General features: G+C 41.8%; 1 non-coding gene across 1 annotated transcript; it reads right to left on the bottom strand.

Annotated features, from left to right (window-relative positions):
- Positions 1-11,940: 11,940 nt before the first annotated feature.
- LOC114508277 lies at positions 11,941-12,044 on the bottom strand. The gene has a single exon (XR_003685521.1). It is a non-coding gene; the product is annotated as a small nucleolar RNA U13 (small nucleolar RNA).
- Between the last annotated feature and the right edge of the window lie 15,521 nt (positions 12,045-27,565).

The following is a 27,565-nucleotide window of genomic DNA, read 5'->3' as shown; positions in this document are numbered from 1 at the left end:
AACTAAATATTAATTCCTCCTCTTTATGTAAAATTTACAGAACTCTATTTGCCGTTTCCCACTCAGCTAAACAACTGTGTTTTCCAGTCTCTCTTGTAGCTATGTGTAGCTTGATGGCTAAGTTCTGGCAAGTAGAATGAAAACAGGATGTTGTGTGAGACTCCAAAGGTTCATAAAACCAATCTTAAATAAGAATCCTATAACAAAAATCATGCTAAGTAGGAAAACATTGGAAGTTTGCCTTTGCAGATCAGGAACAAAGTAAAGATGCCTGCTCTCATCATATCTATTCAGCACTTTATAGAGATCCTGTGCAACACAAGAAGTCAAGAAAAAGAAATTAACCACTAGGAATTGACAAGGAGAAAATAAAACTGATATTATTTGCCTTGATTGGTGTGGCTCATTTGTTTAACCATTGACCTGCAAACCAAAATGCAGCTGTTTAGATTCCCCATCAGGGCACATGCCTGGGTTTCAGATTTTATTCCCCATTCAGGGCTCATATGAGAGGCAACCAATCAATGTTTCTCTCACATTGATCTTTCTTTCCCTCTTTTTCACCTTCCTTTCCCTTCTCTCTAAAAATAAATAAAATCTTTAAAATTGTTATTTGTGTATGTAGAAACCCCCAAAGAATCTAAAACTATTAAACATAACAGAAAAATTTGATATAATCAATGTTTTAAAATTCCATTTCATTTTTATATACTACACACAATTTTAAAACCTAATTTATTTATTTATTTTTATTTTATTTTTATTGTATTTTTTCCAATACATGTATTTAGTCCCCTTACACCCAGTCCTCCCAAAATCACCAAACTGTTGTCTATGTCCATGAGTCCTTCTTCCTTTTGCTCAACCCCTCCACCAGCTGTCATCCTGTTCTCCATCTCTAAGTTTGTCCCCATTTTCCTCGTTAGTTCAGTTTGTTCATTAGGTTCCACATATGAGTGAAATCATATCGCATTTTCTTTCTCTGACTGGCTTATTTCACTTAGCATAATGTTCTCCAGGTCCATCCATACTGTCACAAAGGGTAAAATTTCAAACCTAATTTATTTTTAAATGTCAATATTATTGATTTATAATACCATAAAACTGTTACCAGCAAGACAGCAAGACCTTGGTTCATGTATTCTTTTTTAAAAAAATATATTTTATTGATTACGCTATTATAGTTGTCCTATTACTTCCCTTCATTCCCCTCCACCCTGCCCCACCCACATTCCCCTCCATCCTCTCCCACCCACATTCCCCCCCTTCAGTTCATGTCCATGTGTCATAAGTTCTTTAGCTTCTACATTTCCCATACTATTCTTGCCCTCCCCCTGTCTATTTTCTACCTACCATCTATGCTACCTATTCTCTGCACCTTTTCCCCCCTCTCCTCCTCCCACTCCCCTGTTGCTAACCCTCCATGTGATCTCCATTTCAGTGGTTCTGTTCCCGTTCTAGTTGTTTGCTTAGTTTGTTTTTGTTTTTGTTTTGTTTTAGGTGTGGTTGTTAATAGCTGTGAGTTTGCTGTCATTTTACTGTACATACTTTTTATCTTCTTTTTCTTAGATAAAGAAGATAACATTTCATCTTCATTTCATATGAAGATTTTAACATTTCATGTAATAAGGGCTTGGTGATGATGATCTCCTTTAATTTGACCTTATCTGAGAAGCACTTTATCTGCCCTTCCATTCTAGATGAAAGCTTTGCTGGGTAGAGCAATCCTGGATGTAGGTCCTTGCCTTTCATGACTTGGACTACTTCTTTCCAACCCCTTCTTGCCTGCAAGGTCTCTTTTGAGAAATCAGCTGACAGTCTTATGAGAACTCCTTTATAGGTAACTGTCTCCTTATCTCTTGCTGCTTCTAGGATTCTCTCCTTCATTTTTACCTTGGCTAATGTAATTATGATGTGCCTTTGTGTGTTCCTCCTTGGGTCCAACTTCTTTGGGACTCTCTGAGCTTCCTGGACTTCCTGGAAGTCTATTTCCTTTGTCAGATTGGGGAAGTCCTCCTTTATTATTTGTTCAAATAAGTTTTCCACTTGTTCTTCCTCTTCCCCTTCTGGTACCCCTATAATTCGGATGTTGGAATGTTTAAAGATGTCCTGGAGGTTCCTAAGCCTCTCCTCATTTTTTTGAATTCTTGTTTCTTCATTCTTTTCTGTTTGGTTGTATCTTTCTTCCTTCTGGTCCACTCTATTGATTTGAGTCCCAGTTTTCTTCCCATCACTATTGGTTCTCTGCACATTTTCCTTCATTTCACTTAGCATAGTCTTCATTTTTTCATCTAATTTGCAACAATATTCAACCAATTCTGTGAGCATCCTGATCACCAGTGCTTTGAACTGTGCATCTGATGGGTTGGCTATCTCTGGGTCATTTAGTTGTATTTGCTGTGGAGTTTTGATCTGTTCTTTCATTTGGGCCATTTTTTTTGTCTTGTCGTGCCTGTTATGTATGAGGGGTGGAGCCTTAGGTGTTCACCAGGGTGGGGCAACCTAGTTGCTGGGCTGTGATGCTGTATGTGGGGGCGGGATCCAAGAGGGAACAATAGTGCTTGCTCCACTCTCTGTAGGACTTCAGTCCCTCCTGCCACTTTCCCCAAACAAACTGGGCCTTTCTGGTGCTAATTCCCGTGAGGGTGAGCTTGTGCACATTCTAGGACCCTGTGGATCTCTCCAATGAACTCTCCTGTGAGGCTGGGAGTCTCTCCCTGTGCCTCAACCCCCACAGGTGTTTTCAATCAGTGCCCTGAGGCTCTATTTCCCAGTGCTGGGACCCTTGGTCACTCACAGTGTCTTGCTTCACAATCACCGCCTTGCTGGGTCTGCCAGTTGCCACACAGCACTCAGCGTCTGCTAGCCACCGCCTGTGCGCCCAGGGTCTGCCCACTGCTGTCTTGTGTGCCCGTGATGCTTTATGCGCCTGGTCCCACCACTCTTTGTGCTGCAACCCCTCTCCTCCCAGCTGCCCAACTCCACCCCTCCTACTTGTCTGCATGAACATGTCTATTTTAACTCCTTGGTTGTCTGACTTTCATACAGTTCAATTTTCTGTCATTTCTGGTTATTATTCTGTTTCTAAATTGTTGTTGTCCTTATCTTGGTTGTGCGAGGAGGCACAGTGTGTCTACCTATGCCTCCATCTTGGCCGGAAGTCCTGGTTCTTGTCTTTCTGAAGGAAAGATTTCAGTCAAGAGACAAATTGCAGTAAAGCAAGCAAGAATTTATTGGCTACAGAAAAACCACACTGAGGACAGTGAAACAAGGAAGGGCTCAGCATAGAAGAAGGAAGAGGAGAGACTAGGCTGGGCTGATTTAGCTCACTGGGAAATCCGAGAAAAGGGGGCCTGGGAGACAGGTTCAGGGTGCTAGACTGGGAGGAACTGCCACTGCCCACTGCTCCCCTGGTTGCAAGTCTCCTGGGGTATCTTAGAGTTTCAGAGATGTGTGCCTGTAGGGACAGAAGAGGAGAAGGGAATGGTGTGGGTATGCTTCCCAGAGGAAGAGTGCTTGCTGGGTCATTTGTCTTCAGGGTTTTATATCTCTCTTGAAGGCAGGAATCTTAGGTGAGATCTCAGGGGAAAATCTCTATAGAATATTCATCAGCTTTTCAGGTGTGTCCTTTCAGGATCATGGTCTGCACTGACTGGTTGGCCAGGGCAGGGGGTCATTAGTCAATGCAGCTGGTCCTGAGGCAGCCATAGCATCTTTTCTGGATCGGGAGCTGAAATACAACTGAGGCCTACATGTTATTTTCAGGGAGGAAAGTTTAGGGGGTCTAAATCTCATGCCCAGTGATAGGAAAGGTCAGGGGTTCCAAACTGCATGACTAGTGATACGCTAGGGAAGGAAATGTTACCCTGCAGACAAGGTCCTTCTTTTCCCATTTTTCCCATTGCTAGGCACTCATGGCTTTCCATCTTGGTGACGTTCTGTACTTGGCTCATGTCCTTGCTCTGCTCATTTCTGTCTAACTGCCTACCACAAAACTATAAAAGTTTTATGGGGAAAAACTAAAAAAATATGCACAAATTCTGTGCATAGAAAGTCATAAAATTTTAGCACAAAAATTAAAGAACATCTAAATAGAGAAATATCCTATTTTTATGGATAGAAAGACATTACAGTGAAAATCTCAACAATTTTTCATAAAACATGAGAAGTTGATTCCAACATATATGAAGGAGCAAAAGGTCAAGAATAACCAAGATACTTCTGAGAAAAAAATCATGAGGGGGAATATAATGATTTATTATAAAGTTTATAAATAAAATAGTGTGGTAGTGCTACTGGAATAAATGAGCCAACCAATGGAAATAGTGCTCCAGAATCAGGCCCATATATATTTGAAATTTTCATATATGCTAGAAGTAAAGAAGTGGAAGAAGAAACACTGAATAACAAATGAAGCCAAAAAGTAAATAAATAAAATCAGATCTTACTTCACATTGTATACAAAAATTAAACTTAGAGGCATTAAAAGCTTAAAAGTCCAAATGAAATTTTAACTTTTAGAAAAAAATTATAATGCACATATTTCTGACCTTAAGATTGGGTACAGATTTCTAAACAAGACACAAAAATATGCTAATCCTAAAAAGGAGCTATTAATAAAATCATATACATTAAAATGAATTATCAATTTATGTGTTCAGTTTATGTAATTTATTAATGAAAATAAAAGTTACAACTTGGAAACATTACAAAACAAAGAATTAGCATACAGAATATATAAGGATTCCTACAAACATATTAGAAAAGTAAAAATGATAGAGAACTGCGAAAGATTTAAAAAGGATTTCACAGAAGAAATAGATACAGCTAACGAACATGAAACACAGCCCAACCACATTATCAGAGAAATGTAAATTAAAACCACACAGAAATGCCATTTTACAACTATTAATAAAAATTAAGGAGGAGATTCAAGATGGCAAAGGAGTATGTGGAAGCTACACGAACCTCTTCCCAGGACCAACCTGGAATTACAACTCATTTGTAGAGAAATCATCCTGAGGAACCAACTGAACACTAGCTAGAGAGAAGCCTTACAACCAAGAGCAAACAGAAGCCACTTCACTACAATGAGACTGATAGGGAGTGAAGAGGAAGCAAGAAAGGGCTGGCTGAGCTCCCATGGGCAGCAGCTGAAGTTCCAGAGGGATATTTCAGCAGCCAGGAGGTTCCTCCTGGGAAGTGTGGAGTCTAAACCTCAAGTTGGACTCCCCAGCCAACAGCACCAGAGCCAGAAATTACCCAGATAACACCAAGCTGTAACAAGCAGCAGGATTTCTGTCTTCCAGGGAGACACTGCTGGAGACACAGAGAGCCCCTTAAAGGGGCAATACACAAAATTTCATCTGTAGCCACTTACCCTGGGCTCTGGCAGATGGAGGGCAGAGTTGGATTAGAGATGCTTAAGGAGAGTTGGGTTGGTGGCTCTGGGGACAGGATTTAAGGAACAGCTGCCAGGGTCCCTATGTTGAGTCATTCCCCATACATACTGCAGAAGACATCTCTCTGAGGCAGAGCACTCCACTCCAAGTGGCATCAGCCTGAGGGGAAGCCATAGCTCTGCCTGGAGGAATTACTCTGACTCTCCCTGTGATGCTTATGCCTCCCTGCTAATTACAGCTTGAGGCCATAACAGTAATTAGTTTAAAACTAAGTCAGAAAATACAAAGAAGCAGCCAACATGGGAAGACAAAGAAACAGACCCAAATGAAAGAACAAGAGAATTCTCAAAAAGAACTAATTGAAATGGAGGCAAGCAATTTATTAGATAGTGAGTTTAAAGTAATGATTATAAGGATACTCAACAGCATAAAAAATATATAGAAACCATATTAAAGAACCAGTCAGAAATAAAGAGTGCAATATTTGAAATAAATAATACAATGGATGCAATAAACAGCTGGTTAGATGAAGCAGAGAATCAAATCGGTGATTTGGAAGACAAGGTAGAAAAAAACACCCAAACAAAGTAGTGAAAAGAAAAAAACATTTAAATGAGGAAAGCCTAAGAAACATTTTGGACAATATGAAGTGTAACAGTACCCACATCATGGCAATACCAGAAGAAGGGAGGAATCAAGGAATCAAGAACCTATTTGAAGAAATAATGACTGAATACTTCCCTAATCTGGTGAAGAGAAAGACACACAAGTCCAAGAAGCTCAGGGAGTCCCAAAAAAGTTGGACAGAAAGAGGAGTACACCAAGACACATCATAATTAAAATAGCAAGGCATAAAGACAAGGAGAGAATTCTCAATACTGTAAGAGAAAAGTAGGTAGTTACATACAAGGGAACACCAATTAGACTGATATCTGATTTCTCAACAAAAACATTTCAGGCCAGAAGGAAGTAGTGTGAAATATTAAAGATGATAAAAAGCAAAGACCTACAATCAAGGCTACTTTACTCAAAAAGGCTATCATTTAAATTGAAAGAGAAATAAGGAGCTTCCTAGACAAGAAAAAGCTAAAGGAATTTGTTAACACCAAATCAGTACTGCAATAACTATTAAAGACCTTTGTTGAAGAAAAAGAAGGAGAGGAGGAGAAGGAGGAGGAGGAGGAAGGAGGAAACAGGAAGATAGTTTAAGAATAAAGTGGCACTAAATATATATGTATCAATAATCACCCTAAGTGTAAATGACTTAAATGCTCCAACCAAGAGATACAAGGTAGCTGAATTGATAAGAAAACAAGATCCATATATATGCTGCCTCCAAGAGATTCATAGACTAAAATTAAAGGAGTGGGGAAAGATATTTCATGCAAATGTAAAGAAAAAAAAAGCTGAGGCAGCAATACATAATCCAGCAAAATAGACTTTAAAACCAAAGCTATAGTAAGAGACATAGAAGGACACTACATAATGATAAAGGGAGCAATCCAACAAGAGGCTATAACCCTTGTGAACATTTACACACCTAACATATGGGCACCTAAATATGTGAAGCAAATCTTTTTAAAAAATTATATTTTATTGATTATGCTATTACCATTGCCCTAATTTTCCCCTTATGCCCTCCTCCACCCAGCACCTCCTACTCCCTTAGGCAATACCCCCACCATTGTTCATGTACATGGGTCATGCATATAAGTTTTTCAGCTACTCCATTTCCTATTCTGTAGTTTACATTCCCATTGCTATTCTGTAACTACCTATTTGTTCTTCTTAATCACCTCACCTCTTCACCCATTCTTCCCCTCCCCCCTCCCATCTGGCAATCATCTGGTAACTAACTTCTTTTTTTAAGATTTGTTATTTATTTTTAGAGAGAGGGGAAGGGGTGGAGGAGAGGGAGAGACACCTCAATGTGTGTTTGCCTCCTGTGCATCCCCCACCAGGGACCTGGCCCACAACCCAGGCATGAGCCCTGACTGGGAATTGAAACAGTGATTCTTCGGTTCACAGGCCCACGCTCAATCCACTGAGCCACACCAGCCAGGGCTGGTAACTAACTTCTTTTGTTGCTTTTGAGAGTCTCTCTTTATCTTTAACCTTTAGCCTTTTAATTATGATGTCACTTGGAGTGGGCCTCTTTACATTCATCATAACTGAGACTCTGTGCTTCCTGGACTTGCATGTTTATTGCTATGTGAAACAAATCTTGATTGACATAAAGGGAAAGATTGAGAAAAATGCAGTCATAGTCGTGAACTTAACAACCCACTGACTTCAAAAGATGGATCTTCCAGATAGAAAATCAAGAAGGAGATAGCAGCCTCAAATGACACCATAGATCAAATTGATTTGGTTGATATCTTCAGAGCATTTCAGCCCAAAGCAGCAGAGTATACATACTTTTCAAATGCATATGGAAAATTTTCTAGGATAGATGACATGTTAGAACACAAAGCAAGTCTCAATAAATTTAAGAATATTGAAATTATATCAAGCATCTTCTCTGACCACTATACTATAAAACTAGAAATTGATCATGAGAATAACATTGAAAAACACACAAAGACATGTAAATAACATGTTATTAAACAATGAATGGGTCAACAGCAAGATCAAGAAAGAAATCAAAAGTTTCCTTGAAACAAATGCAAATGAGAACACAGCAATTCAAAATCTGTAGAAGACTGGGAAAGCAATCCTAAGAGTGAAATTGATAGCGTTTCAGGCCTATCTCAGAAAACAAGAAAAAGCTAAAAAAAGAAAATCTAACTTTACACTTAAAGGAACCTGAAAAAGTTTCTTTTGGGAAAGAACAATAAACAAAGCCCAAAGGCAGAAGGAAAGAAATAATAAAGATCACAGCAGATAAATGAAATAGAATCTAAAAAATTGATACAAAGATCAATAAATCCAAGGCCTTGTTCTTTGAAAAGATAAACCAGACTGACAAAACTTTAACCAGACACATCAAGAAAAAAAAGAGAGGACCCAAATAAATAAAATCAGAAATGAAAGAGAGGAAATAACAACTGATACCAAAGAAATACAAAGGATTATAAGAAAATATTATGAACTACTACATGCCAACAAACTGGACAACGTGGATGAATTTGATAAATTCCTACAAACACATAATCTTCCAAAAATAAATCAGGAAGAATCAGAGAATCTGAATAGACAGGTTATACCTAATGAAACTGAAGCAGTAATAAAAAAACTCCCAATAAACAAAAGCCCTGTACTGGATGACTTCATAGGAGAATTTTACCCAACACTCTGAGAAGAAATAATGCCTCTCCTTCTCAAACTATTTCATAAAATTCAAGTGAAAGGAAGGCTCCCAAACTTATTTTATGAAGTGAGCATTATCCTAATTCCAAAACCAGATAAAGACACTACAAAGAAAGGAAATCATAGGCCAATATTCCTGATGAACACAGACACTGAAATCCTCAACAATATATTAGCAAACTGAATACAGCAATGCATCAAAAAGATCATACACCATGATCAAGTGGGATTTATTCCAGGAATGCAAAGTTAGTATATTTGTAAATCAATATATGTCATTTCACCCAAATGATAAAAACCATATGATCATATCAGTAGATACAGGAAAGGCATTTGATAAAATCCAGCAATAATTTATGATAAAAACTCTAAGCAAAGTGGGATTAGAGGGAACACACCTGAACATAAAAGAGGCCATATATGACAAACCCACTGACAGCATCATAACTCAATGGGCAAAAACTACAAGCATTCCCCTTAAGAGTGGGGAATAAGACAGAGATGTCTACTTTCAACTTTCTTATTCAGCATAGTACTAGAAGTTCTAGCCACAGCAATCAGACAAGAAGAAATAAAAGGCATCCAAATTGCAAAGGAAGAAGTAAAATTTTCATTATTTGCAGATGACATGATACTGTACATAAAGAATCTCAATGATTCTACATTTATCAGTTCCAAGAAACTGCTAGAACTGATAAATGAATTCAGAAAATTAGCAGGATACAAAATTAATACCCAGAAAATTAGCTGCATTTTTATATGCCAATAATGAACTAACAAAAAAGAAAGTTAAAAAAGTAATCCCACCCTGGCTGGCATAGCTCAGTGGATTGAGCGCGGGCTGCGAACCAAAGTGTTGCAGGTTCGATTCCCAGCCAGGGTACATGCCTGGGTTGCAGGCCATAACCCCCAGCAACCACACATTGATGTTTCTCTCTCTTTATCTCCCCCCCTTTCCTCTCTAAAAATAAATAAATAAAATCTTAAAAAAAAATAATCCCATTCACAATTGCTCAAAAAGAATGAAATAAAAAACCTGTACTTGAATAATTATAAGACACTGAAAAAAGAAATAGAAGATACAAATAAATGGAAGCACATCTCATGTTCATGGATAGGAAGAATTAACATCATTAAAATGTCCGTACTACTCAAAGCAATCTGTAGATTCAATGCAATTCCTATTAAGACTTCAATGATGTATTTCACAAAACTAGAAGAAATATATCAAAAGTTTATATATAACCACAAAAGGCCCCACATAGCAACAGCGATCCTGAGTAAGAACAACAAAGTTGAAGGAGTTGCACTGAACTAATATGAAACTATCATATAAGGCCATAGTAATCAAAACAGCATGGTACTGGCATAAAAACAGACATGTAGATCAATGCAACAGAATGGAGAGCCCAGAAATAAACCCACACCTTTACAGTCAGTAAGTGTTCAGTAGAAGAAGCAAGCACATACAATGGGCTAAAGACAGTTTATTCAACAAATGGTGTTGGGAAAATTGGACAGATACATGCAGAAAAATGAAACTAGGCCACCTTCTTACAGCACTCTCAACTAAATTCAAAATGGATCAAAGAGTTAAATGTTAGACCTAAAACTGTAAAAATAGTAGAAGAAAAGTCAGCAAAACCTCAGGCATTGCTCGTAGCAATATTTTATCAGACATATCTCCCCAGACAAGGGAAACAAAAGAAAAAATAAATACATGGGACTACATCAAACTAAAAGTTTTTGCATAACAAAGACATCATCAACAAAGTAAAAAGACAACCCATAGAATGCAAAACATATTTGCTGATATATCTGAAAAGGGGTTAACATCTAAATTTTATAAAGAACTTAGAAAACTCAACACCAAAAAAACAACCCAGTTAAAAAATGAGCAAGGGACCCGAATAGACACTTCTCCAAAAAGGATATACAGACGGCCAATAGACATATGAAAAGATGTTCAACATCACTAATCATCAGAGAAATGCAAATTAAAACCACAACGAGCTATCACCTCACACCTGTCACAATGGCTATCATCAATAAATCAACAAACAACAAGTGCTGGGGAGGATGTGGAGAAAGAGGAACACTTTTGTACTGTTGGTGGGAATGCAGATTGGTGTAACCACTGTGGACAGCAGTATGGAGATACCTCAAAAAATTAAAAATGGATCTTCCTTTCGACCCAGCAATCCTACTTCTGGGAATATATCTGAAGAAACCCAAAATGCTAATTTGAAAGAACATAAGCACCCCTATATCTGTTGCAGCATTATTTATAATTGCCAACACATGGAAGCAGCCCAAGTGCCCATCAGTAGATGAGTGGTTAAAACAACTATGGAACATTTACCAGTGGAATACTACTCAGCTATAAAAAAAGAAGAAAGTTTAACCCTTTGCGATAGTATGGATGGACCTGGAGAACCTTATGCTAAGTGAAATAAACCAGTCAGAGAAAGACAAATACCATATGATTTCACTCATACATGGAATCTAATAAACAAAATTGAACTAACAAGGAAAATGGGGACAGACTCATAGATAGAGAGCAAGCTGACAGCTGCCAGGCAGATAGGTTAGGGGGTAGAGGGATTGAGCAAAAAGGAAAAAGGACTCATGGACATGGACAACACTGTGGTGATTGCTGGGAGGAAGGGGATGTAAGGGGACTAAATGGTAATGAAAAAAATACAATAAAGATTACATTTAAAAACAAATATAAAACATTATTATTGTTAATATTGAAAAAAATGAATGAGTCTGACAGCATCAAGTTTGTAGGGAATGTGAATCAATGTGCTCAGATTGTTGGGAGGAGTGTAAATCAATAGAATCACTTCGGAAAATAATTTGTCATTATATTGTGAAGTTATTTATGCTTTAAGACCCATTAATGCCACATCTATGTAGAGATCCAAAAGAAACATTAGCACCTGTGTAACATGAAATAGACTTTCATAGCAAGAAATACCTACTGGCAGAAGGAAATAGAAATAAAATTTGGTAGAGTCACATAATAGATTATAATATAGATGTGAAAATAATGAATTGTTTTGTTAACCACAAGATGTCTCAAAAACAATGTTGAGTAAAAAGAACAGTATACAGAAGACTAACCATAGTGTGATACTAATTTTATTAACCAAACAAATCATAAGTAATTATGTATTATTAGGTGCACAAGCATATTTGGTAAAACATTAAAAAAAATTTTTCATGTCAGACAGGTAATATGCCAATGTCGTAAAAAGGTTTGTGGGAGGCACATGTCACACAAGATCGTGAACACCCAATCATCACACTTATGAACTGCAAAAGGATCTGGTAAAAGATTTTTAAAAAGCAAAGGAATAACACATCAGATTTAAGAGAGGAGCCCTGGCCAGTGAGGCTCAGTTGGTTCAAGTGTTGTCCTATGAACCAAAAGGTCACTGGTTTGATTCCCATTCAGGACACATGTCTAGGCTGTGGATTCAGTTCCCAGTAAGGCCATGTGTGAGAGGCAACCAATTGATATTTCTCTCACAACAATGTTTCTCTCCCTCTCTCCCTCCCTCCCCCACTCTTTAAAATCATCAGCATGTCCTCAGGTGAGGATAAAGAGTAAATTCTAAGACGAGTAACCTATATGAGAGGGAAAGAGCTTGGATAGATAGGGTGTCCTGAGGTCAAGTGAAAATGATAGTAGTTCTTAGTTGGGCATTGGTTTCAGTATTTACCCATTAGCAAGTAAAACAAACATAAAGAAAAATATGGTCATGCATTGATCAATGATGGGAGGATGCCATGAATCAAGAAATTCAAATAATTTCATTCTGTGCATTTGAAATTTATTTATAATATTGAAGGAGTTCAGAACAAACCCCTCAAGATGTGCTACCTTGGCATGTAGATTATTTTGGTCTGAAGGCAATAGAGATCCTGGGAATGAAGAGGAACTTTTACCTCTCTTCCTTAAAAAATCTAAATTAGGGTCCTTGCCCATAATAAAAGTTATTACCAGAAATAACTTTTTATGACCTACCCATATAGCAGGGGAAACATCTAATTACTGAGCATCTGCTCTTCTTTTTCTCCTGTAGGGACAGAAAGTCCCAGGAACCTGATCCCATTCCTGGGCTCAGAATATTATATCTCATTTTACCTTTCTGTGTGTGGGGGTCTCTGCCTCTCTTGTGTATGTGTGTGTGTGTGTGTGTGTTGGGGGTGGGTCTCCATAAATATGTATGTCATTAAATTTGATTATTGTCTCTTGTGAATGTGTCTAATGTTGAATTACTAGGCTAGCCAGAAGAAATTAGAAAGGTAGATAAAAAGTTCTTACTCTTCACAATTTTTTTAAAGTGTGTGAAAGCTATAAAAGAAAATTTCCTTAATTCCACTGCCCAAATGCAGCAAGCAGCTCCTTTCAGAAGTCTCATTTAGTGACCTGGAACATACCTTTATAGCCTTCCAATGCAGTGTGAAGTGTTGCTGTTCTTGTCAACAAACTGGAGCCAGTGTGGTGTCACTTCCCACAGCTCTGAGGTCGGGAGAAGGATTTTGAAAACCTGAGGTAGGAATGTAAGGAAAGAAACAAGAAGGTGTCAGCTCAGGCTTCTCAGGGACAGTTTTTAGCTTTTCTTGTGTCAGCATGTTTAAGTGTCAGCATTTTAGGTCTCATTTATAACACTAAACACTTTTCTTCTGTGTGGTTTGTTATTAAAAAATTTTAATAAATGTATACAGCCCTCAGTTTCCACATAAAAACATAGAAAACATTTGATTTAGAAATAACATCCCAAAAAAGACATCTGGGAGGCTAGAATGTGTGTACATTTAAAGCAGTGTCCCCTGAGATATCAGACAAGCACATGCAGTGTCTGCCATCTCACAGGCTGTGCTTCCAGGGGACATTGGTACAGTGGGGACTGATTGAACTTAGCAGTAGAAAGAAGACCCATACCAGGAGTACCCGCTGTGGTTCCAGCTAACTGTGAACTTATGAACCTCTTTCTGTAATGGGGTGCAGGCTGAGAGGCTCCAGGCCCCCCCCTCACAAGCCTAGCTGGGGGCCTGGGAAAAGCAGCAGCACAGGGGTTGAGAGTTATTTTGCATATCAATAATAGCGGGCTAGCTTCAGAGCCTGCACGGAACCAGGGAGATGGGCATGACTTTGACCCGTGATGTATCTGGAAGGTAGTTCCCCACCATTAGAGTGTCTGCATGAGAGCTTGGAGATCGTTCTTTCCACACCATGGGGCCCACACCTGCCCAGACTAACTATGGCCACCAAGAAAGGCAGAGAATACGCGAGTACTAGCAGATGTAGCTAATGTGGGAGGAGTTGGAAATGGGGTTACAGAACAAAAGGTGGGCCACCATATGGGATGGGGACAATGTGAGACAATGTAGGACATGCGGGAACATGCGGGAAGAAAAGGGGTGGAAGAACTCTCACTGGCAGGCTATAAGAAGGTGCCACATTATTTTGGATTAAGAACTGGATATCACAGTGACACAGCTGATAGTGCTGGGAACCTGGAGAGACCTGCACAGTGGAGGATGGATACTGGGAGGAAATGGGAGAAGTAAGCTGCAGACTTCTGTTTTTTGTGTTGTTGTTTTTTTTTCCTGGAAGGCGGTACTTCTAATTGGCATACTCTGAGACTGGCCTGACTTGGCAAAGGGGAGAGGGCAAGACTATGTTTTTGTGAGTGTATCTTTGTTTCTAAGGGGAGTGAGATTTAATGGTAGAATCCCACCATTTATCTAAACCTGTATAACTTCTAATTAAATAGTTCCTTTCCTTTTTATTAAACTGTGGCATTAAGAGCCACAATTCCTACCAATGGCGAGCAAAGAAGAACCATAGAACAGCTTCTGTGACATTTCTTCATCTGCTGAACTCAGGGACCAATACCTGCCTTCCCTACCTTCTGGTTAGTGTGATGACATAGTGTACGATGAGGTCTGTCCAAAGAGTATCCAGTCATGTAGTATGAAAAATAGAGACATTTATTGAAGAAGATACAAGATACAAGAAACATTGTATATAAGACAATGACACTTTAGTCCCCTTCAAAGTAGGCATCTTGGGACCTCACACAGTTCTCCCAATCACCATCAGCTGCCCTGTCATATTTTCCTGAATCTCATCGATGGTCTGAAATCTGTTCCTTTTCAAAGGTGATTTTAGTTTTGGGAAAAAGCCAGAAGTCACAGGGCACCACATCTGGGTTGTAGGGGGACTGAGTCATCTGGATGATTTGATGTCTCATCAAAATATTCTGTATAAGACATGATGCATGAGTAGGTGCATTTTCGTGAAGAAGCTGCCAGTCACCAATTGCCCATAGCTGTGGCCTTCTGAATCATCCGAATAGTTTCTATGAAGGAATGTTCAAGCTTAATGCAAAATTTGATGTATATTTGTTGCTCTACTTGCTCAGTCATTTTGAATGTGATAGCCACACAGTACACATGCTCACTCAACAGCATCTACTGCCGCCATTGAAGGTGTCATTGTTCACGCATGTGCATTCCAGTCCACTCTCCTTGGCTGCCAGGTTACATCAATGTCATGCAAACCATTCTCATTATATTAACAATGGCTGTATTCTTTCCAGACAGATCTCATATGTCAACAGTCAATAGTCAAACAAGAGTCAGCAGGTCAGGGGGTAGTGACAGGAGACTATTGGGATGTGTATACTTTATACCCACTGCATTGTACTGGACTATGGTTGTACTATTTATAATGACCATGGAGTTTAGAGCAATTTTATTTTTGCATATGTGACAGAAATCATTTTGAAACTGGAAAAGACACTGGTGTTCGGGCTGCCTGTCACTACCAAATTCAATAAGCAATGCCAGCAATTGAGTCTTTATGGGCACTTTATTCAGATGGCTGGCTATCTGAGAAAATGGTGGGTTCATATCCTAACAGACCATCTTTTCTTTTCTTTCCAGGCCAACGTTTGTATAGCCGGGAATAAACAAGGTGTGGTGAGGGCTTTGAGATTCAGGGAGGATTAGGTGAAAGAAGCTGCAACATTCATGACCTGGGCAGTTAGCTGTCCCCAGGGGCGGTGGTCCTCTGTCTCTCCCTGGAGCACAAAGGCCCGGATGCCTGCAGTTGTCCCCAGGCAGTAATCTCTAGCAGTGCTCCAGGAGGTTGGCTGTTTTCCCAGGAGCCAAGGCAGGCCTTATCTGTAGTTTCTGAAACAAAAGCTTTAACATATACATTACTTGCTAGGTTTATAACTTTTTGTCTTAAGCTAAAATTTTCCAACTCTTGAGTCCCTTATCATTTTAATCAAATCTGATGTGTTTGATGTCAAGTCCCTAATCAGGAATGTAACTCCAAGTTTATAACCATGTTCTCATGATAAAAAAAATATAACCCCTCTTATAGAAATCTGTTTCATGATGATCCAACTTAATTGGAGGTTTCTAGAAAAAAAGTTTTGTAGGTACAATTGAGGATTGCCAGTCACTGAAACATTAATTATATAATCACTACAGAGAGACCTGTGGGCTTCACCTTACCCTGGAAATGGTAAAATGGTGTCTGTGAAACAAATACTTGTCCCCAGTACTTCACATTATCATTTCAAAAGCACTTTATCTTTCTTTCTGCTTGATCATCCCGCTTTTAGAGTGGCACTCCCGAAATATCTGCTCAGAATTTCTCTGCCTTTAAGCTTCTCTGACAGTAAGTTAATGATCTGTAAATAGGTACTTAAATGTCCTCAGGAAATGCCATTTGAAGGAATCCTGTTAGAAACTGGAGAATATTTCTGAAGTGCAAATACTTCCTTGTTATTAAACTGTCCTGAGGTTTGACACTGGGCTTTCTGGAGGCCTCACACCACTGAGAGAGCTTCAGGCTTTCCCCAAGCCTCTCATCTCTTTCAGGGGAGACCAGGGAAGAAGCATCCTAGAAAATCTTTATCTTGTATTTTTTTTTCAGAGGATTAGAAGGAAATAAAAAATGGTTAGGTTTGGCAGCTTAATCTGGGTTGGCTGTTTTTGCCAGCAATCTGTAAAATGTGTTTTTCAAGGATAAGTAGTTCAGGCCCCAGGCCAAAGCTCGTGTCTGTCATCTTCAGGAAGATGCACGATCCCCATCCCCCACTGCTCTGCTGTGTTCTTGAACAAGAACACTGCACCCGCCACAGTCCCAGAGCTGCTCGGAGTTGACCCTTTCCTCTTTTCCAACAGAAACTTCTACCAGTTAGGTGAACAATGCAGGGCCCACCTTTTGAGAGGTGCAACTCTAAACCAGTGTCTGTTCTTAGGATTGGTTTTTAGCTTTTAACATTGCTGAAATGGCTCACAAAAGAACTTGAAGTACTCTTGTTTTTTTTTAAGATTTTATTTATTTTTAGAGAGGGAAGGGAGGGAGAAAGAGAGAGAGAGAGAGACATCAAAGTGTGGTTGCTGGGGGCCATGGTCTGCAACCCAAGCATGTGCCCTGACTGGGAATCAAACCTACAACACTTTGGTTCACAGCCTGCGTTCAATCCACTGAGCTATGCCAGCCAGGGCGTACTCTTGGTTTTTTAAGAATTTTTTTTATTGATGGGAGTGAGAGAAACATCAATTTGTTGTTCCATTTATTTATGCATTCATGGGTTGCTTCTTGTATGTGCCCTGACCTAGGATCAAACCTGCGACTTTGGAGTATTGGGACACACTCTAACTAGCTGAGCTGCTCTTCCAGTGTGAAGTACTCTCGTTTTTAATACCTGTAAATGTCATTTCCTGAGAAGGTGGAAAAATATACACATGCCCACAAGGTACCAAATAGCTGTCAACCACAGAGGGTCTCTGGGGCGAGCACTGTGGTGTGGACACATTATGCAAAGCTTTGTTCCACTGTGTGGCTATAGCAGTACAGTCCCACTGAGTGCAAAACGGATGTCTGCTAAACCATGTTTCCTGTTCCTGTAGAATTTACCACAGCAGTGCTGAAAGTGTCAGAACTGAAGCAGAGGATTAAGACATGAAAAAGGGAGAGTATTGGCAACATGGCAGGGGGCTTGTCCCCTTCCTCCTGTTCCTCTTCTCCCTTCTGCTGACGAAAGAAAGCCCAGCCTAAGAAAATGTCTCATAAGTGTTTATTTGAGTCAAACTGATAATTGCCAGGAAGCAAAATCTCAATGAATTGAAAAATACTCTGGAGAATAATGGTTTTGCAGCTTATTTTATACATTAGAACCAAAATAAGAGACATAAGAAAGATTACATGAAATTCATTGGTGGTAGACTAGAGAGGCAGGAGAAAGCAAAGCAGCAAAATCTCTAAGACTAGGTAAAACACAACAGGGAGAGACAAATACTTCTTTTACATTGATGGGCACGGGATAGGTAACATTTACAGCACAGAGAGACATAGTGGTGGTATGCAGAGAAGATAATATTAATGATGAATGGCACCAGATGTTACTGTTGGCGAAGTTAGACCTCAGGCCTTGAATTTGACTAAGAGAGAATTCAGAGCCAAGAACTCTAAGAGAATATTTATTTAGAATGCCACATCGGTAGAAGAACTGAACCAGCTGGGCTGCATGAACTCAGTAAAACAAGTTACAGTGGCAAAAGAAGGGCTCTTGGAACTTAGGAAAAAGAAAGCAAGGGGAAGAAAAGAAAGGGGACAGGAAAGGCAAGGGCCTGAGAGAGAGAGCGAAAGAGAGAGCGAGTGCGAGTGAGCGCGCATGCTAGGTCCTTTGTCTTAAGAGATTGTACCTGTTTTCCAAAGGTGGGGATTTTAGGGGACGTCTCAAGGGAGGATCTCAATAGAGTATTCATTAGCCTCCTAGGTGTGTACTTTCAGGGGCATGGTCTCCACTGATTGGTTGGCACTAGGGAGAGTATCATTAGTCATTGCATCTGGTCCTGATGTCAGCCATGGCATCGTTTCATCTGGTTTTGCTAAAATTCAAATGAAGCCCAGATTTTTATCTCTAGTTTAACCAAAACTCTCTCTCTCTGGTCAACAGACCAGAGGCTTTGTTCTTAAGATTATTTGATGTAGGCTGGAATCTCATTGTCCCAAGGGCTTAACACTTAAGGGAGTGGTCATGTCATGGCTCTTACAAGGCTATTCTCCAGGCCCCTTGTTCCTCCACTAAGGGAATCTACCACAGGGCTGACGATGTGTCGATGTGTCGAGGAGGAAAGGTCAGGGGAGGATCCAAACCACGTGATCGACTATATGAAAGGTCAGGGGGTCTAAACCTCACAACCAATGATATGCTATAGGAAGAAAGGTCACTCTGGGGAAAGGTCCCACCCTACAATACTTGTTTTCCCAGTTTTGCCTGTTGCTAGGTACCCAGGACTTTCAGTCCTGGTGACCTTATGTACCTAACCTGTAGTTCCTACTCTGCTCATATTGTCTAACTGCCTAATATAGCAATAAAAACGTAGTGCTAGAGGTTGTACCTTTTTGAGGGATCTGGAAAAGAAAATTCCTCTGACATTTCAAAGGTATGTTATCTCAGATGCACAAAGACAATAGACAATTTCAAAGTTAAAGATTGACCTTTGTTAAGGAAGATACAGGCCTAGGAAGTGACTACCTACTGTGACCTGCTTTTAATTAGGAATTTGACATTCAGATCATCCTTTGTGGTTACTTTGGTCTCTGGGTTTGTAAGGCCCACCATGCAGGCCTCCCCTGAGTTTGTCAGGCTGGGTATATAGCTGCTTTTTCCACACTTCTCACCCTCCTTGGGAAAGCCGTTTCCTTGGGGGTGGATAAACAGGGGGTTGTAGCTCTTTCAGGAGCCTTACAAGACAATGCTTCATGGAAGCCTGGAACAGTTTCCTTCTTGTTCCCCACATTGCCTCTAACTTTCATACTTTCTCCTTTCTGTTCAAGGCCAAGTGGACAGGCCCAGCCTATCCATTGAAAGAGAGTCAGAGAGAGACAGCCAGGAAATAAGTCCTTTACTCAGCCCAGCTGCCTCAATCCCACTTGCCAGACTAAGGGGTATGAGTGTCCTGGAGGACAGGACCGTGGGGCTGAGGGTGAGGCGCGGCAGAGAGGATAAGAGGAGCCACAGAAGCATGATCTCAATTCTCCTCAAAGATTTGGAAAGGAAATTCAAATCTTGTTTTTAACTTGTTAACATTACTTTTTAAATGAAGACAATTTTTTTTTTCTGTAGGTGGGTCCAGCTAAGCCCTGTCGCTTGTATTTAAGAAGCGATGACTTAAATAGTGCAACCCATTCTACCCAGCCTGTGGCATTCACCCATTCCATCGCCATTTAACAGGTACTCTCTGAGCTTCTACTATGTGCCAGAAGAGAAAAGGGCAGTTCTCTTAAGAGGCTCTCCATCTATGTAGGAGGAGACAGGTGCTTTCGATGTGACCAGCTGGGGCTCTGCTAGGGGCTCTAGTGAGTATTAGGGTACTTCAGAGAAAGTAGACCCCGTAGCAGGACCCTGGCCTGGGTGAAGAGAGGGCTCTCTCCTAAACAGTTACATTGCCTTGATCAGGTCCCTGCCCTCTCAGGCCTCCATTTCTTCACCTACCAGATAAGGCGTTAGAGGAGATGGGGATCAACTCTAACCCTTTGCCGGCTTAAATACGTCTGTGGCTCCCCTCACTTGCATCTCTGCAGAGCTTTTTGCTCTCAAAAGACAGAGCCCAGCCTGAGGGCAGTACTGGTGGCATATGGTGGAGTTGGGGTGTTCCAGGCTTATCCTGACTCCAGGAACCAAAGACCGCCACTGCTGGCCTCAGGGTGCCCCGAATTGCCTTGTGAGCGAGGAGTAGTCTATTGGCAGCATTGGTCCTGAAATCCTGCCAACCGGGGGTGATGAGTGAGCCTGGTGGAATTTAGGGCATGTTCTTACCAGAGGAGCCAGAGTCCATTCTGACTGTGGCAAAGGTCCTGAAGATTTGTTCTGCAATGGTGAGCACCACAAGCAACCCCACCCTAGGGAACATGCTCCTGCACCCCGTCCTGAGGGCCCTCTCATCCCATTCTTTGTGTTTCAGTACCTGAAGGAATTTAACCTCCCCTGGCACCGAGCCTCTGAGCATCTACAGGGAATTCACACCCTCCTTCCCTACCAAAAAACAAGTGCCATTTTGTATAAATGTGAAACTTAAGGAACTCCTGCCTCAGAAATGCACTTGCCCTCCTCCTGCATGAAGTACTATTTAAAAAATATATATTATTTATTTACTTTTAGAGAGAGGGGAAGGGAGGGAGAAAAACATAAGTTGGTTGCCTCAGCCTGTAACCCACACATGTGCCCTGATCAGGAATCAAACTGACTTTTAGTTTGCAGACCAGCACCCAATCCACTGAGCAACACCAGCTAGAGCTATCGTGATACTTTCAAGACCAATATTTAAGTCCTCCTGAGGAATCTTGCCCATCTGGCAAGATTTAGCCTGAGTAGCCTCCTCCTATCTGTCCAGAGGGCTTCCATAACCCTTTGTACACATTTCTACCAGAGCTTTACAGCACAGCGTTGCAATTTATCTGGGGATGTGTCTGTTTCCCCACAAGGCCCCAAGCAGATTCTTAAGGGCAGGAACTGTTTTGTGTGAGGCTTTCATCATCTAATACTGAGGCCTCTACCAAAAACCTGTGAATATTACAGTCAATTCCACCTCTCTCAACTATTCTCACCTTGATTTTCTGGTCTCATTTCCTCCCAAAACATTTTACTTATTTCTTTTTTTTTATAGAATATCTACTTTATTCTTTTTTTAAAGATTTTATTTATTTATTCTTAGAGAGGGAAGGGAGGGGGAAAGAGAGAGAGAGAGAGAGAGACATCAATGTGCGGTTGCTGGGGGCCGTGGCCTGCAACCCAGGCATGTGCCCTGACTGGGAATTGAAACTGCAACACTTTGGTTCGCAGCCCGCGCTCAATCCACTGAGCTACGCCAGCCAGGGCTCAGTTTACTTATTTCTTTAGCCCTCATCTATCTTACTGAATTGTGCTGTTGGGTCATCTGGGGTTAAGAACCCAGTAGAAAATGGCTCATTCTGGCTACTACTATTTCTAGAATAAACTGTCCTTCTCTGACCCAGGAATTTCATGTCTTCTAACAACAGCCATAAAATTGTAACACATTAATGTATTAGCCCATAAATAGGGTGAAATCTCAATTCTCAGCACCATGCAGAATTCTAGGTAGAGAAAGCAGTATGTGCAAAGATCCTGAGGCCTGAGGAGCATAGCCTATTACAAGAATTGCCAGCTCAGGATAGCTATAGCATACACTTGGGGTGGCAAGCAATCTCATCCTCAGGCTTCTGCTCAAATACTACCTCATTAGGTGGATCATTCCCTGATCCTCTGATCTATGACCATTCTATCTAACTGGGAGTTATGGGAATCCTTTAAAGTATTCTGTGATTTGCATTTTAGGGCAACAATCCTTCTAGCAGTGTAGGTAGTTCACTGAAGGAGAGCAAGACCACAGAAGGCTGGAAGACCAGGTAGGAGGTTGGTGATTAACCTAGGAGGAGGCTGCTAGTCTGGATATAGGGCATTAGGGGTGGAGAAAAATGTATGTGTTAAAGCTGTTAAGGACATAGAACTGATAGGACTTGGTGATCAATTGGATGTGGGGTACAGGTAAGTTAAGGGTCACAGGTGGCTATTGGGGTGACCAGATAAATGCTTTAAGGAGATGAGGGGATTGGGGCATTCTTGGGGGAGAATTTCAAATGGGCAAAATTTTGGTTTAATATTATCTGAAAAACTGTGGGAAAGGCCTCGAAGCACTACTTGACATAAACCCAATGGCAAGTGGTCTGTTGCTGGTGGCAGGGTCCGAACATAGCTCATGAAGGGCAGTGCCTCAGTCCTGTTCTCACAAACCCAACACAGAAGCAGGTGACAGGTAATAATAGTAATTACCTACCCTTTTTGCTCCAAAGTGACTTTTTAAAAAATCAGGTTTCTGTACTTATAATGATTTCTGATACCAAGAATTAACCAATCAGATGCAACCTTATTATGCAATGTGACCAATAAGATACAACTCTGTTGTATGGCCTATATATTTGTGGTTCAAGACAGGACATTCATGCCAGATGGCTATTGCTGTGTTGGCTGTTGTCATATTTTATTTGACAGCCTAAGGGGGAAAAGGTCAGTTCCCCTGACTCAATAGTCAGGTGTTGCATGTTTTAAAAATTCTTCCTGCACATGGGTAAAACCATTGCTCTATAGTCTAAAAAAGTATTGCCTTTCAAATGACTCTGGAATCTACTATCCTTTTATAACTTTATCATAGGGAAAGTAGCCATAGGTCTTGAAGCTATATTAACACCACCCCAGAATCACACATACCCCAATGTTTAAAAGCTTAAGGTGACACTAGTGTCTGGTGGGGGCTTCCAAAACTCTGAGAACCAAAGGGAAGCCACTCAAAGGTGTGGCAGTGCCCAAAGCTGGCTGCCCTGACATTCTTGTCATACCATGTAACTCTCAGAGGGGCTCTGGGACAGAAGTTAGCGCCTTGTTCATGGATGAGGGGAGCCAAGGTCCTCAGAGCCTGGAGGAGTCTCAAGGGAACCACCTGCCCTCCAAGCAGGTACTGAGGGGCACAGCCCAGCTTGGGCCAGGGCGCCCACTGACCCACTGACCCACCAATGGGAGCACCAGCCTCACAGGACTGTGATCAGCACCAGCCCTCATTCCATTGTCCTAAGCAGCAGAGCCTGCATAGTTTCATGCCTCCTAATTTCTGAGGATGTTAAATTGATCTCTCTTTCTACTTGCCTAAAAGAAGAGCTTATTTAGATTTAAAAAAAAAAAACCCTCCAAGGAAAGTCATCGAAAATCACTTAAGAAAACAAGAGACTTGTAAGTGAACATTCCATGTGTACTATGTGGAAGAATTTACAGTCCCCATGAAGCAGTCCAAGGCTGGGAGACGCATTCCAGAAAGGAAACCCACTTATCCCAGGACACTGGATTTCAATTAGCAATAGTGAGTCCTGGAGGCTGGGGCCTGGAGACAAGGGTGAAGGAGGCTTCCCTTTCCTTAGACACACCTCAGAGATTCTCAGGTAAAGTTGTCACTGGTCACCCATGTCACCATAGCTGGTGGGACCTTCTCTGGGGACATTTTACCAAGAGGAACCCCATCCACCAGAGGTATCAATTGATAACAAGTTTCTTGTTTTAAGGGACAAAAGGCTTAGGGGTTGAGACTGGGAAGAGGGAGCCCCATGAGGAGAGGAGCTATGGAAGAGTGGGTTCCAGCTGTTACAGGAGGGGAAGGTTCCAAATGGCCAGACTCAGAGAGAAAGGGACTTCCAAGAGGCTTCGCCCTCCACCCAGCCAAAGGGCAGGCAGTGCACCCGTGAGCAAGCTGCTGGCTCTGGCAGCCCTGAGCAGTACCTCCTTTACACAAAGGAAAAGGATTGGTAAGGCTATGAATGCTGGGCTGGCTCCCAGAACCAAGGCTGCTGAGAAAGTAGAAACAGCTGTTCACCCAGCCAGTGGCCTCTGAAAGTGCCACACTAGGCTTTGTCCCTCAGGCCTGGCCCTGAGCTGACACAATCACACCCACCTCACTCCTTCAAGCCTCAGCCCAGGTGTAATTGGGGGAAAGAGCACTGGGCTGGGAGTCTAAGTCCTGGCTGAACTTCTAACCGGCTTTACCACTAGCCATTGATCATGGTCCTCGGGGCCTAGGAGGACCCTCTAATCTGCTGAGGGGTTTACTTGGAAGGACTCATGAGTTCTTCTAGTCACAACAGCTGTCCCCAGCCTGAGTGACCAAGGGTCATCATAGGCTTCTAGCCTGTCCCATCAACCCTCTTCTGGGCCAGAGTGTGAGCACAGAGTGAATGCCCCTGAGGCCCCTGTGTTGTCAGCCATAGGTTTGTCCCAACCCCTTGAGGGGGACCTTGCCTCCTATGAGTTTACTATTCCCAGCAGTCCTGCCACCAACAGGTACTTAGGAAAGATTTATTACCTGGGTAATAATGAGCCCTGTCCGAGCCCATGATTTGGGAGGCAACAAATCGGGTTCTAGTTGGGGCTGCAGGGCTGAGACAATTCCTCTGCCTCTCTAAGGTTCAGCTTTTCCTGATATAAAATGTGGCTAATACTTCACAGATCCAATGGGTGGGTTAAGCCAAGTAACATATGGCAAGCAGTAGGGAACTTAATACATTACAGTTCTCTTTTTCCAAGCAGCTTCCCTCTAGAGAGAGGCTGAGAAGTGGGTTGAGCCTGCTAGGGCAGGGATCTTACTGGTTTTAGGGTCACATCTGTCACTATGGAGAACAGATGGCACACCTGCAGGGCTCTTGCTTAGCTTGGGCAAAGGCCTACATGCTGCAGTTGTTGCTTGAATGGGGGTGCAGCAGGGCCCTGTGGAAAGAGGGTGTGCATGAGCCCCGCCCCATGGAAGGGCTGCCAACAACTGATTCTTAAGGCATCTGCTCTCTGCAGCCCTCCCCCTCCTCCAGGCACGCTTCTCACCTATTGGCTTGAACGGAAGAAGGGGAAGGACCTGTCTTACAATAATGTTTCTGGAACAGAGTGGAGGGTTTTCAATACTTGTGGCCTGTGTTAGTGAATGGGAATTTTAACCCCTGATCACCCTAAATCTAAACAAGCTTCATGGTGATTCCTTCTGGTGGGATCCCTGCATTTCGGTTGCGGCAAGGATGGTGGATGTGCATATCACTTCACAGTTTACCAATCACACCCCATAAGGTGTTTCTTGTGACCCTCACCACAAGCCCAGGAGGCAGGCAGGAAAGGAATTTTTAGCCCCATTTTACAGCCAGATGTTGAACCACTTGCAAAGGACTGGAATTCATTTCCCCAGACAAGACTTGGTGCTCTCCCCACTACAAGCCAGGAAGGAAGGAGCACCCTTGTTTAGCCTCATGGATTGAGATTTGATAATGAAACTGGAAAAGTCATTGTTCATGCTGCCCATCACCACCAGAACCAAGATGGCTGGTAACCTGAGAGACAGCAGGTTATGTATCCTAAAAGACCATCTTACGTTCCATTTCAAACTGACCCTTTTTATAAGGAGAGGTAAGTGTAGGTAAGGGTTTGGAATTCAGGGAAGAGGTTAATCAGGTAAGAGCTGCAGCATTCTTTCATCAGTTAACCTGTGATTCTTTATCTGTGTCCTGGGCAGTGGGCAGTTCTCCTTGGAGCACAAAGGCTCAGACACCATCTTGATTGCTTACAGTTGCCCTGGGGCACAAAGGTGTAATTGCTTCTGTCTCCTGGAGTCAAGGTGGGTCATACCTTCAGTTCCTGAAACAACAGCTTTTATGTACATTGATTACTAAGCTTATTATCTATTACTTAAACTAAAATTTTCCAACTCTTGAGTTCCCCATCAATAAGACTCATGTACAAGAACACATGCAGGCACACAGGTACACGCACATACACAGGTGCACACACACGCTCTATTTCTTTTCTGGGTTCAGTTTCCTGTCACTATGGGTAGGAAAGGGACATGGAAAGTACCCCCATACTACAGACTGCACTTCAAGGAAGCAGTATGCAAGAGCTGCAGGGGTGGTGGTGGCTCTGGAGTTTGAGACCACCTCTAGTCTTGCCCCAGGCACATTCAGGCTGTCCCCACACAGCCAGGTTCTCACTTAGTCCCTGCTTTGTTGAGGTCCTAGGCAATGAAGCAATGGGAAGCACTTCTGATTTGTGCTCCTTGTCAGGCTGGTGCATGGTGCAGCCTGAGCCACACATCCATTAGGAGCTAATGGGCACCACCAGGCAGCTGTTGCCAGGACCAGGTTAGATGGTGCATACAGGACAGGTGAGGCCTTCTGCGCAATAGAACAGCAATCATTTTAGACCCACCTGAACACTTGTCAGCCAGATGATCAGAGGCTACACACCCACTCAGTGTGGTGAGATTCAGAGGTGACTTCCTCACTGAGGTGCGGTCTGGAGGCTGCTGAGTAAGTGTTGAGCAGGGCGAGGGCAAAAGGGCAGAGCTGAGAGGCATCAGGGTCCCACGGTTTAGGTTCAAATCCTAACTCTCTTTCTTAGCAAGTCAGTGACCTTTGAAAGTCTCTGTGTGCCAGTTTCCTCATCTGGAAACTGACAATGATAATAGCCCCTACCACATGGGCTGAGATGTGATTTAAATGAGATAATGCACATAAATCCCCAAATGCAGGTCCCAGCTTACAGTGACTGCTTAATTCACATTCATTGTCATTCAACCGTCAGTGAGGCGAAAACCACTTTCACAGTTGTAAATGGTGGTATTTCACAACATGCAAATAATTGTTCTCAGGACTGCCTGTCACTCTCCACGCGTCATAGGTTCCACTTTTTATTTTATGTCATGTTTCCCCAATTGGAATGTCATTTCCATGAGAGCAGGGATCTATAACTATTTCAGTGACTGATGTATCCTCAGTACCGAGAAGACTGATGCATAATGAAAGCTTGGTTTGCTGAGTGAAGGAAAGACAGAAAAAAAGAGAGAGGGACTGAGAAAGAAAGAAGTAAATCTCCTTAGGAATAATACAGTTGACAAGGACTGTGCAGGGGGAGCCACTGCACAAGAAAGATCTACCTGTCTGCTGTTTTCTTAAAGGATGGCAATGAGGTGGCCTGGGCTGCCTTGGAATACACATGGGGGTGCCCTGAGGGAGAAAGAGGAGCTGTGATGCAGATTTCTGGGAGCAGAACTGCAAGGGAAGCAGATCATAGATGATTTAAGGTCTCACCAACTCCTAAGAGCCCTGGGTTTGGAAGTGGCACACTGACCCCACTGCTCAGTGTTTATTATTTGTTGGACACATAATTATGTAAAAGTTTACCATAGGCTAAGTTGTATCTAGTTCTCATTCC

This window comes from Phyllostomus discolor, chromosome 10 (genome assembly GCF_004126475.2).
Source record: "Phyllostomus discolor isolate MPI-MPIP mPhyDis1 chromosome 10, mPhyDis1.pri.v3, whole genome shotgun sequence".
NCBI lineage: Eukaryota > Metazoa > Chordata > Mammalia > Chiroptera > Phyllostomidae > Phyllostomus > Phyllostomus discolor.
Note: the sequence above shows the minus strand (reverse complement) of the source record. Positions and strands in the feature narration are given on the sequence as shown.